Below are 13910 nucleotides of genomic sequence, written 5' to 3' on the forward strand. Positions count from 1 at the left end.
GGTGGAGGCTGGATGAACAGGACCCCCATGGAGGGCTGGATGAATAGTAGCTGGTGGAGGCTGGATGATCATGACCCTGTGGATGAACAATAGCTGGTGGAGGCTGGAGGAAGTCGACGGTTGATGAACAGTAGCAGGTGGAGGCTAGAGGAAGTCGACGGTGGATGAACAGTAGCCCATGGAGTCCCGTTTTGCGGTACGCCACACCCCTCCCGATGAACAGGACCCCGTTTCGACCATAGGCACTCCAACACAAGTCCGTTTCCTTCGTTTTGCGGTACGCCACACCCTCCCGATCAACAGGACCCCGTTTTGACCGTACATGATCGAACACAAGTCCGTTTCCTCCGTTTTGCTGTACGCCAGACCCTTCTCGATGAACAAGACCCCGTTTCGACCGTACGCGGTCGAACAGAAGGCCCGTTTCCTCCATTCTGCGGTACGCCAGACCTCATTTCAGCTATTCCGTCCAAGCCGGTTGGCTCCCGATGAACACGACGTATTCCGTTGCCTCCCAATGAACACGATGCATTCCGTTGCCTCCCCATGAACATGACGCAGTTTCTCCGCTCCGACCAAGCCGGTTGGCTTCCGATGAACAGGATGCCGTTGCTGCCATCCGTGGCCTCTCCATGTACACGAGCCCTGGCCGTATGTATGTGCGAGTAGGCGTTCGAGACCCCGCCCGTATGTACGTACGTGGCCATATTTTTTGGCATCTGGCTATACGCACGTGTACCCAATTTGGACCGGACTTCCTGAACTGCTACCGCTCCTTACTCGACCACGGTTCATCGTGGCAGACAGACCGATCGACTGGTATGTACATAGACAATGCTACGTACACTTCGATCGGGTGGGTACCAGCTGTTAGGGAGGATAAGGACTCACTTCCTTGCGTATGAAGATATAGTTGGTGGGTCCCAGCTGTCAGGGGGAAGAATCTTTTTTTGCCCGTAATAAGGACGCACTTCCTTGCGTGCAAAGATGTAGCTGCTGGGTCCCAGCTGTCAGGGGGAGAAAACATTATTTGTAGGGTAAAAAGGATGCAGTTGCATGCATGCGTCCATGGGTGTGGTGCGTTCCCACCATCAGCCTCTCCACGTACAGTCATCTTTCGATGACTCTTGTTTGTTGACCATGTTGACCACACCATGCAGAGCGCACCAAGCTGGTGGATGACGGTGAGGCCCCAGACTGGAACGCCCCGGAGATGGGGAAGACATGGCAGTGGAGTCCCAGACGGAGAGGAGTGGGAAACTTGACTGGTTTGGGTGCGGGGTAGGCCTATACTCGGCAGAGAATAACAAGAGGTGCGGAGGAGTGGAGGGATGGCCTGGCCGTTGGTGGGGTAGCGTTTCACTGCGAGGCGCGCAAAACAGCGCCGTTGGATGCTAGAGGCTGGAGCAGGCAATCCCGGCAGCGCTGGGGGAAGAAGAAGAGAGATTGAAGAAGAATGTCAGCCGTTGGATGTAAATCCAACGCCTTGCTTAGGCTTCAACCTTTGTATTTTTAATTTTTGCGGAAGTGCTTAGGCTTCGACCTACTGGCCCACATGTCAACCAGTCCATTTGTTTTTAGTCCATTTAGTGGACTGGATGAAACAATGATGTAGCACCTATGCAGCCCGTTTATATATTATGGTAGAATTTAAAGCCCATTTGCATTTTTCTCAAAATCCGCGAACTTGCTGGGCTGGGTGAAAAAATTATGTTGGGCTGGATGGAGAAATGTTATGAAAACATAAACACATGATTGCACGTCTATTACTGCATTGGTCAATAAAATCTTTACAAGCTTATGTACGCAATCACCATGAGTTAACTTTCCAAGTTATATATAAACAATTATTATTATTATTAATATTTTGTAAGAACTTTCAATTTACGAAATAAAATATCATTTTAATTTGATGAGTTAATAGGACATGGGGTATTATTCATTTTTAGGCTAGACGTGGGACAATTGAGTTGGTTCTAGGGAAAAGTAATGGGAGAAAACTCATATTACATCGAAAAAGAAAGTGGGAGAAAATTCAGATATAGGATTAGTGAAAACGAAAAATAAAGCAAGTGGGAAGGTCTATAAAATGGTTGGACGAACAATAGGTTTAACAGAACCTTATGTTGTTTCTATTATATATATAGTAAAATAAGATATAAATATAAATATATATACTATTATAGAAGGGAAAGCATAGGTTCAGTTTTGGATTCTTATAGAAAAATAGAACCGAGTTGTGTGTCGTCCTGAAAAAAAACATAACTTGGGTTGCTGATGTTATAGACAAGCTATGCTGGGAGGCCCAGAGGCCGCTTGATACCTGTTGGATCCAAAAAAAAGTTGAAACATGTCGTGGGCTGCGCATGTTAAACAACAAAACCTAGGCCATGGACCTAGTGGGCTCGGGATTGTCAGCCTCTCGACGAACAGTCGTCTCCCGATTCCTCTTGTTTTCCTGACCATGTTGGGAATGACAGACGGCGGCGCCGCGGCGAGATCACCAAGGCGGAGGACGATGTTGAGACCTCGGGCCGAACGAACCGAAGTGGGGGAAGACGCAGGCGGAGGGGAGTACGAGGGTTGACTTTTTGGGTGTAGGGTGGGCCGATGGAGCTGCCGCTGTCGGACAATGTGTGGGAGTAGAGGGATGACCTGATCAACGCCATAGGCTATGATGGGTCACCGAGGCGTGCGCGGCAGCGCCGCCAACCGCCGTATAGAAAGAGGACGAATGGTTTTACAAAATAAACAAATACAAATGGATAGGTGGTTGGTCCTAGATGTCTGTGTATGAGACCTGCTGGGTCCATCTGAGAAGGGGAATATGTTGGGAGGAAGGAGATTCAAAGCACGGCAGCCCAGTGAACTAGTTACATACATAAGCAAATAGCCACTAAAAAAGCAAACATGTTAATGGGTTCTTAGACGAAATGTTTCAGAAAAACAGATAATTACGACACATAGGCTAATGCATGAAACACTCAGATGATAAAGGTACTTAAATAGATAAAGTACATCATCTATAACTTCCTAGCACGCTGCAGTTGTCCGTGTACTCGTCGGTTACGAGAAGCAGACACACCCTAATGTCCAAGATCCGCCCATACATGTCGTAGCATGCGTATGCGTCCTTGGCCGCATAGGTTATGTAGGCTAGATTCAGAGGTACCTCCCACGTGTTCAGGTCCTTGGTATCGTTGTCTTCTTTCATGTTGGCATAGCAGGGGTCGATGATAGTCTCGGCAAGGTCAACCACGGAGTCCTTCTCCTGCCCGTTGCCGATGATCTTGTATTGCTTCTGGATGTCGACAAGCTTGTTGCACTAGATGGCCGAATCGTCGCGTTCTTCCTTCTCTCCAGCGTAGAGCAGGTGCAGTCGGGGCTGCTGATGAAACAGGTGAATGCTCCAAAACCTCCGATGGCCCTATAGCAGTGGTAGACAAGAACCTCGTCCCGCACACATACCTGGGCGACAGCGATCCGCTGGTCCCTGTCAGGAGAAGAATGGATGGGCACAAGGTCTAGTCCTGTGACCTTGTGTTGTCTCGCCCTGTAGGTACTACTTGAACTCGGTGAGGCAAAGCTTCACCGAGTCCGGATCGTTGGTGTACATCACATTCAACTTGGTGCAGCCATGGGACCGAATGGCAAACTCAAAGGTGAACTCCTTGCTTAAGTCCATATCCAGTAGGCTCACCCCTCGGATCGCCATTGGAGTCTCTTCTAGTGAACGAGTGGGTAGGCGACAGAGGTAGTTCGTTTTTCAGCTCTTGGGGAACTGGATTCAACAGTAAACTGAGTGTGTACATGTGACAACAGTTACTACCCCTCCCTCGCCCGCTGCACGCCCGATGGAACATGCACCCTCGGCAAATTCAAACGCCTCCATTAAGAAACCTATTCCGGCCACACGTCGGTTCATGAGCGGGTCTGTATTGGTACTGTAATAGCAAGTGTTAGTGGTCACTTTACATAAATTTAATTAGCATTAATTAAAATTTATTCTTAAAACAAGCAATGCATTGGCTCATTCTATCACTGTCATAGGATCAACATGCACAACAATTAGAATTATTATTCTCAGGACGCACACGGTCAGCACATTTTTCGCACTTTCACATAGATAATACTACCAAGTTTGAATTGTTTGTTATGGTTGCTGTCCTCTGCATCATCATGCTGTGTTTCCCATCTTGCAAGATTCAGAACCAACAAATAAGATTCACATAATAAGTACACCAAAGATGCCTACATATCTCATTGATTCTCAACTTGCAAGATTCAGAACCAACAAATACGATTCAAATAATAAGTTCAACAAAGATGCCTACACATATCATTGATTCCCAACTTGCAAGATTCAGAATCAACAAATAATATTCAAATAATAAGTACAACAAAGATGCCTACATATCTCATTGATTCCCAGCTTGCAAGATTTAGAACCAACCCATTAGAGCCTTTTGATAAAGTGAATATCGGGATTAAATCCATCTTGGCTAGTCGTGTCATACAACCCAAGAACTTGGCGAATGCTCTTGACCATCACAACATCTATAGTTGAGTATTCCTATTTGCATAGATAAGAAAGAGCATGATTACTATAATAGTAGCACCAGTTGAAGTCAACCTGCAGCTCCACTCGATGATTCAATTCATGCAACTTTTTCTGCAGTTCACCTAAAATGAAGCAAAGGTTGCATCATTCAGCTCGCAAGAAGTACTTGCTCTTGTGATCTGGCAGGTTCTTCTTTAGTAGTTTCCCTAAAATTGAGCAACATTAAGGTTGGCTGTGATGAAGCTATGTACCTAGGGTAGGGGCACGGACCTGTCCAAAAGAGCCCTACCCAAGGACATCCCTAGAAGAAGTCACCTTTCAATTGACTTGAAGGTATCCCACTCGACGGGTTCAAGACACTCAACCAAGAAGCTATCACTCGACCATGAAGCCAACCACTCGACTGCCAGGAGGCTTAAAGTCACTCCGCAGGCAAACGATCGGCTATTAAGTAGTCTTTATGGTCATTATGGCACTTTATCAGGGGCGTTACCAGTAACGCCCAACCTTAAATGTACCTTAAGCCCTGCATTACTGAGGGCAGGAGAGGACCGGCGAACTCTATATAAGCCACCCCCTCCTCAGTATGAAGGGTTCGCACCCTGGTTATTCATACACACATAATCCAATCGACTGCCTCCGGGCACCGAGACGTAGGGCTGTTACTTCCTCCGAGAAGGGCCTGAACTCGTAATCCTCGTGTGTTTACAACTTCCCAATAGCTGAGATCTAGCCTCTCCATACACCCCCCTACATCACTGTCAGAGTTAGAACCACGACAGTTGGCGCCCACCGTGGGGCCAGGAATCTTAGCACCTGATTGGAGAAGTTGCGATTTTTCCGATCCCTTTGATCATGGTTTCGTGCGGAGTTTTGGTGGAGGGCCGCGAGATCCGCCTCGGCGCGCTCACGTTCATCGCCGACGACTCCGCCTGGCTTCAGGAGGCACCACTCAACATCGAAGCGCTCCCCGTCCGCGGTGCGACGCACTTCCACGCATGCGTTCGTGGCGTCCTCCTGCGGCAGCCGTCGACCCAGTATCGGTCGGCCCCCGTGTCGTCTCCCCGCTCTGTCTCCCACCGGCGCAAGCGCTCCGGTCGGTCGAGACTTCAGAGGTGGGTGAGGCATGCCGTGGCTCGCCAGTCGGCCGCCCCACAAGTCGCGGCAATCGAGCCCGACGAATCCCTCTACGTCCTGTTCGACCTGTCGACTGGCTCCGCGGAGACCGCATCCGAGTGCAACAGCAGCGACCCAGCGGCTGAGGTTCTGGCGGTCGATGGAACGCACAGTCCTCCTGGTTTCCCTCGCGCTGATGGAGGCGTGGGTGGGGGCGACCCGTCACATCCCCACGATGAGTATCTCCCCGAACCTCTCACGTCATTACAGCGAGAGGAGCTTCGCCGCCGGAACATGGACGCACTCCACACTCCTATCGTCGGAGAGACCCCCGAGGCCCAGGCCTTGGAGGACATGCGCTTGGCTAACTTGGCCGAGCGCACTCGACTAGAGAATCTCCAGCGAGCACTCGACGAGCAAGCGCGTCAGCGGCTCCCGAGTCTAGTCGATGTCAGCTCTTCCCGCCGACGCAGGTATACCGAACCCCAGTTCAGAATTTGGCCGCCGCGGCCCATATAGCAGAATCGATTCAGCCCTCCTAGTCGGAGGCTGGCAGGGGCTTGTTGCAGATCAGAGCGTTGCTCCGGGCGGCGGGAAACCAGAATTCCGCTGTTTCTCAGTCGCGGAATAGGATCCACAGTCGATCCGTTGCAACAGATACAGTCCAGTCGGCTCACAGCCCGAGATCGCCCCCGAGGCGTGAGGGACGTGGTGACCGGCATGATCAGTACAGAAGGAATGAGCAGTATGATCACCGATCCGATCGTGATGATCGACGTCGAGTGCCAACCCCTCCCCCGAGGAGTGGGTCATATGCGCCTCGACATCGAGATGACAGGCGCCCTCATAGTGTCGGGCAGAGGATTCCAGTCGACCCCAGGGACCCAGGCTTTGACGCGAGATCTATCCTCGTTCAAGGTTTGGTTGACAGGAACAGAGCTCATCGGGAAGGCCACAACAGAGATGCGCCTGCCAGCAGCAGAGTACATGTTTCGGGGCCAGAGTGTTTCAGTAGAGCCATCAGAGCCGCAGTGATTCCTCCCAACTTCAGGTTGGCGACTGGAGTCAGCAAGTTCACCGGTGAGTCTAAGCCTGACACTTGGCTCTAAGATTACCGAGTGGCTGTACAGATTGGCGGTGGCAATGATGAGGTGGCCATGAAGCATTTGCCTCTCATGTTAGAGGGCTCAGCCAGAGCGTGGCTAAATCAGTTGGCACCCAGCAGCATCTACACTTGGGAGGACCTCTCCCGAGTGTTTGTCACAACCTTTGAGGGAACATGCAAGCGACCCACAGGCCTTACAGAATTGCATTCTTGCGTACAGAAACCGAATGAAACTCTGAGGGATTACATCCAGAGGTGGATCACGTTGCATCACACAGTTGAGAATGTGCCTGACCATCAAGCAGTTTGTGCCTTTAAAGAAGGCGTTAAATACAGAGAATTGAATCTAAAGTTCGGTCGAACTGGAGAGATGTCTCTGAACCGGATGATGGAGATTGCCACCAAATATGCTAATGGTGAAGACAAAGATTGACTCCGGAGTGGCAAGCACAAGGCAGTCGCCCAAGAAACCGGAGGAAACTCCAGTCCTAAACAGAAGTGGAAGGCCGAGCCAGCCGCCCCTGGGGAGGCCCTGGCCGTAACCCAGGGAAATTTCAAGGGAAAACCCAAAGGCCCCTGGAAGCCCAAGAAAGTCAAGGATCAAGATGGAAATGATGTTTTGGATCTTCCATGTCACATCCACACCAAGAAAGATGAAGAGGGTAATTTTATTTACCCAAAGCATACCACTCGACAGTGCCGGCTCCTGATCCAGCAGTTTCAGGGCAAACAGTCCAAAGATAAGGAAAAAGAGTCGGACAGAGTTGAGGACAAGGAAGATAGTGACGATGGATACCCCCAAATCAATTCCACCCTGATGATTTTTGCTGATGTCGAAAGCAAAAGTCGACTGAAAGTCATTAACCGTGAGGTGAATATGGTTGCTCCGGCAACACCCAGTTATCTGAAGTGGTCTCAGACTGCCATCACATTCGACTAGTCTGATCACCCTATGCACATTGCCACCCCTGGGAGGCAAGCTTTGGTGGTCGACCCAGTTGTCGAAGGCACTCGACTGACCAAAGTCCTGATGGATGGTGGCAGTGGCCTGAACATATTGTATGCTGAAACATTGAAAGGAATGGGCATTCCGATGTCCAGGCTCAGTACCAGTAACATGAGCTTCCACGGAGTCATTCCTGGGAAGAAAGCCGAATCACTCGGCCAGATCGCTCTTGATGTGGTTTTCGGTGATTCAAAGAATTACCGCAAGGAAAAGTTGACATTCGAGGTTGTGGACTTCCAAAGTGCTTATCATGCCATTTTGGGCAGGCCAGCTTACGCATGCTTCATGGCTCGACCATGTTATGTGTATCTCAAATTGAAGATGCCTGGTCCCAAAGGTGTGATCACTGTTACAGGCAATCGGAAGAAGGTAGAAGAGTGTTTTCAGAAAGGCTCAAAGATTGCTGATGCTCAGGTGGCAGTTGTTGAGCTGCAAGAGTACCAGAAGACTGCTGATCCAAGTGAATTGCTACGAGCCAAGAAGCCTGCTTCAGAATCTGCTTTTCAGTCGTCCGGTGAAACAAAGCCAGCCCACATTCACCCGACCGACCCCGATGCTGCCCCGACTCACATCTCAACGACGCTCGACTCCAAATAGGAAGAAGCACTCATCCAGTTCCTCCGTGAGAACTGGGACATCTTCGCATGGAAGCCTTCTGACATGCCTGGAGTTCCCAGGGGGCTGGCTGAGCACCGTCTACGAGTCGACCCGAAGTTCAAGCCTGTGAAAGAACATCTTCGATGGTCCGCCGTCCAGAAGAGGAACGCTATTGGCGAGGAGGTGGCTCGGCTCTTAGCAGCGGAGTTCATCCGAGAGATTTACCACTCCGAGTGGCTCGCCAATGTTGTCATGGTCCCCAAGAAGGACAAGTCACTTCGCATGTGCATTGACTTTAAACATATCAATTGGGCCTGCCCGAAAGATCATTTCCCTCTCCCCCGCATCGACCAGGTAGTCGACTCGACCGCGGGGTGTGAGCGTTTGTCTTTTCTAGATGCTTATTCAGGGTACCATCAGATCCGTCTGTATGGACCCGATGAGATCAAAACGGCTTTCATCACCCCATTCGGGTGCTTCTGTTACATCACCATGCCCTTCGGCCTCAAGAATGCTGGAGCCACATTCATGAGGATGATTCAGAAGTGTTTGCTCACTCAGATCAGTCGGAACATAGAAGCATACATGGATGATATTGTGGTTAAGTCACGGAAAGGTTCCGACCTACTGACTGACCTTGCCGAAACCTTTGCTAACCTCAGGAGATATGATATCAAGCTCAATCCATCAAAGTGCACATTCGGAGTTCCAGGTGGAAAGTTACTCGGTTTCCTCGTTTCCGAATGAGGAATCGACGCCAATCCCGAGAAAGTCGGCACCATACTCCGGATGAAGCGCCCTGTGCGTGTACACGATGTCCAGAAGCTTACAGGTTGCTTGGCCGCTCTAAGTCGATTCATTTCTCGTCTCGGTGAAAAGGCGTTGCCTCTTTACCGACTGATGAAGAAGTCTGACAAGTTCGAGTGGACTCCAGAAGCTGATGCAGCGTTCGCAGAGCTCAGAGCTCTGCTCTCCACCCAGCCGGTACTTGCTGCCCCAATAAGTAAAGAGCCTCTGCTGCTTTACATTGCGTCCACGGGACAAGTTGTCAGTACAGTACTTACGGTCGAGCGGGAAGAAGAAGGAAAGGCCTTCAGAGTTCAGCGCCCAGTATATTACGTGTCTGAAGTTTTGACTCCTTCGAAGCAAAGATATCCCCATTACCAGAAGCTTGTATATGGGATTTACATGACCACGAAGAAGGTTGCACACTACTTCTCTGACCATTCCATTACAGTCGTCAGCGACGCTCTGCTGTCAGAGATTTTGCACAACAGAGACGCAACTGGTCGAGTGGCGAAGTGGGCGATTGAACTCCTTCCCCTAGATATCAAGTTTGAAGCAAAGAAGGCTATCAAGTCTCAAGCAATTGCAGATTTCGTCGCCGAGTGGATTGAACAGCAACTTCCGACTCAAGTTCACTCGGAGCACTGGACCATGTTCTTCGATGGATCTAAGAAGATGAATGGTTCCGGTGCTGGGGTAGTATTGGTCTCCCCCCGAGGAGATAAGCTCAGATACGTTCTCCAGATTCACTTCGATTCCTCCAATAATGAAGCAGAATATGAAGCACTCTTGTATGGGTTACGCATGGCCATTTCACTCGGCATTCGGCGCCTCATGGTCTATGGCGACTCAGATTTGGTGGTCAACCAGGTGATGAAGGAGTGGGATGTCAGAAGCCCAGCTATGACTGGCTACTGCAACGCAGTAAGAAAGTTAGAAAAGAAATTCGAGGGGTTAGAGCTTCATCACATCCCCCGACTGAAAAATCAAGCAGCTGATGATCTGGCAAAGATAGGCTCCAAGAGAGAAGCCATTCCCAACAATGTGTTTTTGGAGCACATCCGCTCACCTTCGGTCCAGGAGGATCCTTTTACAGAAGAAGCCCCGCAACCGAAAAGTGCCACAGATCCGACTGAAGTCGAAATTCCTGCTGTGGTCGACCTAGTCATGGAGGTCTTGGCTATCACTCCCGACTGGACGATACCATACATCGCGTATATCTTGAGGAAAGAACTTCCAGAGGACGAAGAAGAGGCTCGATAGATCGTCCGTCGATCTAAAGCTTTCACAGTCATAAAAGGACAGTTGTATAGAGAAAGTGCAACTGGAATCGGTCAGAAGTGCATAACGCCAGAAGAAGGTCAGATGATCCTTGATGATATCCACTCGGGGACCTGTGGTCACCATGCGTCCTCTCGGACCATTGTGGCCAAAGCATACCGAGCGGGTTTTTTCTGGCCCAGGGCAAACGAAATGGCGAAAGAGATAGTCGACAAGTGTGAAGGCTGCCAGTTCTACTCCAACATGTCGCACAAGCCAGCATCAGCTCTGAGGACCATTCCACTCGTCTGGCCCTTCGCTGTTTGGGGACTGGACATGGTTGGTCCACTGAGAACAGGCAGGAGCGGATTCACACATGTGCTTGTGGCAGTCGACAAGTTTACCAAATGGGTTGAAGCCAAGCCTATCAAAAATCTTGATGCTAGCACTGCTATTAGTTTCATCAGAGAGTTGATATTCAGATACGAGGTCCCGCATAGCATCATCACTGACAATGGGTCAAACTTCGATTCAGACAAGTTCAGAGCTTTTTGCGCCTCTCAAGGCACGCGAGTCGACTACGCGTTGGTCGCGCATCCCCAGTCGAATGGACAAGCTGAAAGAGCAAATGGTCTAATTCTCAAAGGACTGAAGCCTCGACTGATGCGTGATCTCAAGCACGCAGCAGGCGCTTGGGTCGACGAGCTTCCGTCAGTTTTGTGGGGACTGAGGACCACCCTGAACCGGTCGACTGGAAGAACGCCATTCTTTCTGGTTTACGGAGCCGAAGCCGTCCTGCCGAGCGATCTACTTCACAACGCCCCCAGAGTCGAGCTTTATAACGAAGACGAAGCAGAGCAAGCCCGGCAAGACGCAGTCGACCTCCTAGAGGAGGAGAGGGAAATGGCTATGATCATATCGACCATCTATCAGCAAGACTTGTGTCGATTCCATGCCAGAAATGTGAAGAGCCGAGCATTCCAAGAAGGAGATTTGGTCCTCCGAGTGGATTAGCAGAAACCACACAAACTTGCTCCTACTTGGGAAGGCCCCTTCATCGTCACGAGAGTCCTCCACAATGGAGCATATCACCTCTACAATGTTGATCGCCAGATCGACGAGCCACGAGCTTGGAATGCGGAACTGCTCCGCCCCTTTTACACTTGAGTTCTCCCTTGGACGAGATGTAATAAGAAAAAATTTCTGCAGTTTATTTTTACCAAAGACAAGAGTGTTCCAATAATTGCTGTCACTTTTGTTTGCATACGAAATCCCCCAGTGGGTGACTTAGCTGCGAATCCATTCCGCCTAAGTTTGAAAAATCCTACCGAGTGGAGAGCCAGACTCCCACTCGGGGCTTAGCTGCAGCCCAGTGCTCGCCTAAGTGTTTAAAAATCCTACCGAGTGGCGAGCCAGACTCCCACTCGGGGGCTTAGCTACAGTCCAGTACTCGCCTAAGTTCTCCCACTTAGAGACTTAGCTGCAGTCAGGCACTCGCCTAAGTTTGAAAAAATCCTACCGAGTGGAGAGCAAACCTCCCACTCGGGGGCTTAGCTGCAGTCCAGTACTCGACTAAGTTCTCCCACTTAGAGACTTAGCTGCAGTCAGGCACTCGCCTAAGTTTGAAAAAATCCTACCAAGTGGAGAGCAATCCTCCCACTCAGGGGCTTAGCTGCAGTCCAGTACTTGCCTAAGTTCTCCCACCTAGAGACTTAGCTGCAGTCAGGCACTCGCCTAAGTTTGAAAAAAATCCTACCGAGTGGAGAGCAATCCTCCCACTCGGGAGCTTAGCTGCAGCCCAGTGCTCGCCTAAGTGTTTAAAAATCCTACCGAGTGGCGAGAAAACCTCCCACTCGGGGGCTTAGCCGCAGCCCAGTGCTTGCCTAAGTTTGAAAAAATCCTACCGAGTGGAGAGCAAACCTCCCACTCGGGGGCTTAGCTGCAGTCCAGTACTCGACTAAGTTCTCCCACTTAGAGACTTAGCTACAGTCAGGCACTCGCCTAAGTTTGAAAAAATCCTACCGAGTGGAGAGCAATCCTCCCACTCGGGGGCTTAGCTGCAGTCCAGTACTCGCCTAAGTTCTCCCACCTAGAGACTTAGCTGCAGTCAAGCACTCGCCTAAGTTTGAAAAAAATCCTACCGAGTGGAGAGGAATCCTCCCACTCGGGGGCTTAGCTGCAGCCCAGTGCTCGCCTAAGTGTTTAAAAATCCTACCGAGTGAGAGCAAACCTCCCACTCGGGGGCTTAGCTGCAGCCCAGTGCTCGCCTAAGTGTTTAAAAATCCTACTGAGTGGAGAGCAAACCTCCCACTCGGGGGCTTAGCTGCAGCCCAGCGCTCGCCTAAGTGTTTAAAAATCCTACCGAGTGGAGAGCAAACCTCCCACTCGGAGGCTTAGCTGCAGCCCAGTGCTCGCCTAAGTACAGGACACAACCCAATCCGCAAGGATGACGAGGCGCAAGTCGACTGCTACCTTCTCCTTCGGAGTTGCGCCGCAAATACAAGGTTATTCCAAGTGAAGATCAAGTTCCACTCGACGAATCAAATCATGAAGATATTCAACGAGAAATCAAGATCAGATAAAGCCTAAAAGGTCCCAGACCTCAGATCAAAGTACTCGAGCCCTCGGCTCGGCGGAGTTTAACGGTTACAAATCCACTCGGCATTCCGAGGCAAATTTAAAGTGAAGCATAAAAGTTTTTCATTCCTCAGGAGGAGGACTGGAAGGGGCGACAAACTCGTCCAAGTCGATCCCGTCTGCAATACGAGTGGCAGAAGCAATGAAAGTCTCCATGAAGTCTTGAAAGTTGTGCTTCCTGGTATTGGCAACTTGGATGGCGGCCAGCTTTTCTTCTCGCGCCTCCTTGCAATGGACGCGGACCAGAGACAGAGCAACATCAGCACCACATCTAGCAGAAGATTTCTTCCATTCCGCCACTCGACCTGGGACTTCATTAAGTCGAGCCATCCGGGACTCGAGGTCGTTCTGAAGCATCGTCCCAGGCCAGAGTGATGTGTCGATCCGCGACATCGCAACCTTCAGTCGAGCAAGATAGTCAACCACGCTGGCAATACGAGACTCCAGATGGAGCACGTTCATTGCAGCCTCGTCCTTCACAAGGGAGTTAGCAGGGTCCAAGCCTGGCTCCACTCGACTGGTCTCCTCTTCAAAGTTCTGACAGAATTCTGCAAACACGATTCAAGAATAAGACAGTGACCCTACACAGACTTGGTAACTGCAAGACAGTCGGGGCAGAGTAATTACCTTCGAGCACGACGAATAGCTTCTTGGCGAGTCCATCGAGATAAGCCTCCAGATCGTTCCTCTTCCCCGCCAGCTCACCTGCCTTGTCGTGCAGAGCCACGTTGTCGTTCTTCAGTCGGCTGACCTCTTGATTGGCTACCTCGAGAGCAGCTTTCAGTCTGGAGTTCTCCTGCTCAAGAGCTCCGACCGAGGCCATTTTCTCTTCAGCAAGCCTC

This window comes from Triticum urartu, chromosome 4A (assembly GCF_056163025.1).
Source record: "Triticum urartu cultivar PI428250 chromosome 4A, HENAU_Tu73, whole genome shotgun sequence".
Lineage (NCBI taxonomy): Eukaryota > Viridiplantae > Streptophyta > Magnoliopsida > Poales > Poaceae > Triticum > Triticum urartu.